The sequence below is a fragment of the Balaenoptera borealis genome, assembly GCF_965194805.1.
Source record: "Balaenoptera borealis genome assembly, chromosome: 20".
In the NCBI taxonomy this organism is placed as follows: Eukaryota; Metazoa; Chordata; class Mammalia; order Artiodactyla; family Balaenopteridae; genus Balaenoptera; species Balaenoptera borealis.
This window is the reverse complement of record NC_138879.1, coordinates 39,472,412-39,478,411: the sequence shown is the minus strand read 5'-3', so window position 1 is coordinate 39,478,411 and position 6,000 is coordinate 39,472,412.

Below are 6,000 nucleotides of genomic sequence, written 5' to 3'. Positions count from 1 at the left end.
CACTTATCTGGTAATGAACGACTTCGTAACAGCCGGCCTGGCCGACGGCCTCGCTGAGAGAGGCGTGCCTTTTAAAGGCCCTCGAGACGGGAAGGGGGGGAGCTGCGAGGCACTGCTATTTAGGGACCCACAGGGCGACAGGAGGGTCAGTGCCGAGCCCAGGCGGCATCAGCGCGGCCAGTTCCCGTGTGGACCTCCCCGTTGGGACCCGAGGAACCAAAGGCTCATCCTCCCAGGAAGCGAAGGGGAGGCTCCCGTGCCAAGCGAACACCCCCACCCACCCCCGTGGACGGCACCTGCGGGGCCACGTGGCCCGCCAGCCAGACGGTGACAGTCTGCCTCGGCCCACTTGCTCGGGCCACTCCTGGAGAAGCAATCTTAAGGTTTCAATTAAGCTGTCCTTGGCCTCTTTTTGCTCCTTCAGAAAGGCACATCTCGGTTTAATTACATAACTGAGAACTAGGCCTTGCATTCGTCCCCTTACCCTCCTCCACGAAGACCAGGATGTGAGCTTAACACGCAGACTCTCCGCAGGGCTGCGCTCGCCTCCCCTCGCCTCCCCTCGCCTCCCCTCGCCTCCCCTCGCCTCCCCTCGCCTCCCCTCGCCTCCCCTCGCCTCCCCTCGCCTCCCCTCGCCTCCGGCCGACGCACACCTGGGCCCGCGCTCCCGCCGCGAACAAAGGCCTGACCTTAGCAGCGAGGTCAGCAGATGAAAAGCCTCCGCTGCCGAGACCCTCCCGGAACATCACAGCGCCCAGGTGGGGGGCGAGGCGGCGCGGAGGCTGCGCGAACGCCAATGAGTGAATTCAAAAGCACCTGCTCCTACGGCTTATCTCCCCCAGCAATATGAACTCGGAGTTATCACATGGAAAGTGTTCCGCATTAGCCTTACGTTTAGCTCTTGAAACCAAGTGCAGTGCGCTACAACTTTAAAGGACACAAGAGTCAAACTGGAAAATAATTTTATGGCCTCAGGGAGTCCGTTCCCGGCCTCAACCCTCAGGAGGAGAGCGGGGCCGTGTTCGCTCCCAGGCTCCCCTCGGCCACGCTGGGCACCGAGGCGGGAAACCCCTCGCTTCCTGCCCCATCGTGAGCCCCAGGTCACACCCTTGGCCACCGCCCGAGCCTGAAGCAGGGCCCCCGACCCGGCTGGGCCCCTCGGCCTCGGGACAGCGGCAGCTCTCGCCGCCTCACCTGTTAGCACTTACCCGGCTCCAGCTCTGGCGTTTGCTGGGACTTGTGAAAGGCTGGGAAGTACCCGCGTCGACCTCATCTAGCCAATCCGGTGGCCACCAGCCACGCTGCAAGGGCGCAAAAGCCACACGTGGCTGGTGACTACTGACTGCCTGGGCTCCCATCACCCCCGGAAGTGCTACTGGACAGCTGTGGTCTAGGCCCTCTGGACGCGCCTGGGGTTAGAAGAGGCTCCCCAGGAGGGTAAGAGGGGAAGGCAGCGGGCCACGAGGGCGCAAGAAGCCCTAGAGCCCGGAGTCGCCCTCGCCGTGGAAGAGCGGGAGCCACGGAGCAGCGGCCTAGGTGCGGGGCGCTCAGCGTCAGCCCCACCTGCGTACTAACGCCCCGGGCCATCCCGGGGTGTGGCTCTTGGAAGCCCACGAGCACCAGGGCTGCTGCCCTCCTGCCCGGCCGAGCTCTCGCCCTGTAGAACAGGAGCCCTGGGAGAGTGATGCTGAGCCTGGAAAACGGCCAGAGCCTGGGCTGCCAGGAGTCCCGCCAGGATTAACAGAGGCAACTCCAGCGCAGGTAATGGGTCTCATCAGACCGAAGTTAGAGGATTCAGGACTCACTCGACTGAAGAGGGGAACAGAGCCCCACTAGAGACCAGGTCACCTGCCCAAACAACCCTGTGCTCTGTAAACCTCCCCCAGCGCCTGGCACACAGCAGGAGGTCAACACATACCTGAATGAATGGATGGGAAAAACATTCCTGCATCGGTGCTAGACCCAAGCTGCCTTTCCATAGAAACCGCTGCTTTAGGACGAGGAGGTCCTCAGGAACCAGCGTGGCTGACCCTCCCAGTACTGAGGAGGACCCCTGAGGCCCAGAGGTCAAAAGACTTCCTCAAGGTCACACCTGGCATGTCTGATTTCTGATCCAAGGTTCTTGCCATTACGCCACCTTCTGTTCAAATCTGTCCTTGACTCAGAATGTCACATCAGCCCCTTCAAGGATGAATTCTGTGCCCCCAAGTCTCTGTGAGAGCCGATAACACACCCCTAAACACCTCGGGGAGGGTAGATGAGGGCGGCAGAAGCAGCCAGCACCACGTGGCGGGGAGCCTGCCGGCCGAGGGCAGCCTGAGCTCATTTCCGACCCAGCCATAAAGAGAAAGACAGGGATGGAGGAGGGTGGGCAGGAATCTTTATGTGTTACTGTCACCGTGCCTATTGGGGACCTTATATTCTTTTTCTACCCTATCGGTAATGTGGGATTGGTTTTGTTTTTTTTTTTCTCTACATTCTTTTAAATTCTCTTTTCTGAGAATTCAGTGTCCTTGACTTCAACAAATGAACTGAGAACCCTGAACCAGGGAAATAAACCAAGCAAACTTCTCAGGAATATAAATGCCGCTGAGGCGATGACCCGGTAAAGGAAATCTACAGATATGCAAGAAAAACGAAGTTAGATAAGGCATACTCACTCTGCATTTGCACCATTCCCCTCCTCTCCAGACAAGGAGCAGGTAACGAGCGCTTCATCAATACGGCTGTTGGACAAACTGAACATACACAAATCAGTAGGGCGATATGGATCCCCTGGACTTAAGAATTAGTTAATGAACTTACCAAATTACTGGCAATTATTTTTGAAATGTTATGAAGAAAGACAAAGCAAAAAAAAAAAAAAAAGAAAGGAAATGAGGTAGATAAGATTTAAACAAACAAAAAAAGAGAATGACCAAGGCAAACTCAACTTAATGCCTAGCACAACTGCCGCCCCCCGGTACACAAACACACACATAAATCAAAAAGCAAAAACACAAACTCAGATGCAGAAAACAAGGTTCATTCACTTTAGACAAGGCTCACTGCTTGTATTTGCCTTTCTTAAACGCCACGTGCACAGGGTAGCCTATCAGGGTGTCAGCAGACGGGTGCCAGCTGCCCTGGCATAAAACACCCACATTTCTGCAGCCGCAGCCTCAGGCTTCTCCATGACACCCTTTACCTCTACTCTCTATAGTTTTGCTGAGATGCAGCTGCCTCACCTGTGAGCCTGGCCCAGGGAGACACAGATCTTGGTGTCCCACATACACAGTGACCCCTCCGTGGTGGTGAAGGTTGACGAATGTCCCATTTGGATCCATTGAGCCTCAAACTCAGCTCCCTTTGGATGAAATGGTAAGAGATAAAGAGGCAATAATCTTGTAGAAGTCATATGTGGAGACCAGGAAACTCAACCACTAAAAGGAAACTACTTTTCTGAACTGGAGATGCAGTGTCTGTTGCTGAACTGGTCGGAGCTGGCTTTCTCTGGTGTTCTGTTGGCTCTCAGGGTTTCCAAGTGATGCTCAACAAGCGTTCTTGGTCGGTGACCTGGAAAGAATGGCTACGCACCAAAGACAGTATGGGGAGGAACATAAATCCATACAAGGCAAGGAAAACCCACAGGAGAGATCCCCAGGATGAAGGCATTGAAAGTAGCAAGAGCATGAAAACCAGTGGGGAGGGTGGAGAGCAAATTATATGCGATCTAGCAGCCAGAAAACAGATAGGAGGGTCGGGGAGGGAGAGGATGGTGTCACTTCCTATTTGTCCACCATCTTTCATTGGAGCATCTCAAAGCACATTACAGGCAGCAGCTCTTTAATCCTCCCAGAGGAGGATGCTGATTTGAAGGGTTCCCTGGGGAGCAAGAAATAAACCACAGGATCAGACTCCAGGGCCAACCTCCTCTCTGCCTTTCAACACCCTTTGTTGCAGATGGTCCATCCTAGGGCAGGTGAGAAGAGCACGGGCCCTAAAACAAGCCTCCGTCATAGGGACCAAGAGCCTTTGAAATATTTGGACTCTTTCACTTGGTTCACTTTACTCCCAAAAATCTATGCCAAAAAACCCAATAATTTTAAAAGAAAACAAACAAGCTTTATGCACAAATATTTTCCTTTAACATTATTCATAATAGCAAATAATTATAACAATTTAAGTGTTCAACAAGAGGGGATCTGGTTCAGTACTGAAGAGACATGCCCCCAATGGAATTATTAGTTAGCAGTTAAAATACTTCAATGAGATCTGCAAAAACGTGGAAACAACCTTCCCCTCTACTATTAATATTAAAATGCAGAATACAACGTACCACTGGTTCTCAACGGGTGGTATACGTGTGTTATGCGGAGGGGGACATGCTGCACGGGCACTTTGTTTTTACTGTTTTTAAAAGGGTAACATTTCTAACGGTCCAGAAGGAAAAACGAAAGTCTTCCACCTGCACTGCTCCCTGGGCCTTCCCCCCAGAGATGAGTCTACTGGGTATCACAGCATCTATACTGAAGAGGGCTATGAAGGAATACAGGTTAGCTACGAGAAGGGGATCTTTCTGAGTGGTGGGATTACAGCCAAGTCTTATTTCCATTTGTTCCTTCCACTTTTCTGTAATTAATGTTTGATGTAAAATAAACTAAGACGAGAAACCAGCCTTAGCTTCTCTATCCTGAAGGGCAAAGCCCATGGCCTGCTTCTGGCCCCGGGTGCAAACCTGGGCTGGGTGGGCCCTGCGGTTTCCTCACTGCTCTGATGGTGTCTTCAGGGGCTGTGGTTTAGGAGGGTCATGCGTGAAGGAGTCAACTGGACAAAAAGAAAATAAGCCAACTCCGCACAAAAGGGAGGAATGCTTCAGTCAACACTGAAAAAGGGCCCTGGATTGAAACTCTTTGATAACAGTTCTCAACTCATTTCAAAATCAGCATTAGCCACCAAAATGTAAAGTATTCGTTTTATTAAAATGCAAATCAATCAACTAATCTGTCTTTCTAGTAACAGTTGAATTGCAGTATCCGTGTCAATTAAAATAGTTTCCAATTTATTCTTGGCTGGAAGGAGGGTGGTCCTATGAATTTTAAAATGCAAGCCTCCCTTTACTGAAAATTCTATCCATTCTTTCTCATCTCTCCTGATTTTAATTCATTTTAATTAAACATGATGGACTCCAAATATTTTGAAGTACCTGCCTTAAATTTTTTTCTTCATCAGGCAGAGAGTGACTGTGACAAAGGTTCCATCTCTTTAGGAATCGTGGGTCTGCATCATGCTCACGGGAAGTGCCGGGTTAAGAGGTTACTTACTTGCTGTTCTAACGTGGGTTTATCCGGGATCCTCAGGCTGCATGGGGTTGGATGGTCTATATTTTAAAAAGTGATCAGGGTGAAGGGAGTGACTGTGGGGGAAATCTTCTATTTCTGTTGAGTGATCTTTTAGGTAACTGGAGACACACTGAAAATTAAACGTTTCCTTGACAATCAAGCCCAAGAGGTAACTTACCAAGACAAGAAAAACAGATCAGGATGTACCAAGGTCCAATTAATGTGAGATGGAGAAATCCTCCTCCCCCCATTTGCCCCGTCCGAGCCCAGCAGACACACTCAGATGTTAATACTAAACTGTGATGCAGATTACATCCCAGACTCACTTCGTTTGGAGCCCAGCCTCTAGGCGCTGTGTCGCAGTCCCCAGACACCACGTCAGTGACACGTGGGATTCCTGGGCACAAAAATCTGTCACTTGGTTTTGACATTTTAAAACAATACCAAAACCTGACTCTAAAAACAATGACTAGTTATTAACTACGACTGCCCTCAGCTGCCTGTACGCAACATTCCTTTAATTCCATAGCTCAAAATACAGATTTGGGCAAAGGACCCGGGAGATGGTCAGCCTTGAGTGCGGGCATGCACACATTACTTATGCAAGATCGTCTCATTGCATACTGACCACAGCAGGCCAATAAATCCCCCTTATGAGGATTTAATTTCCAGCTTTTGA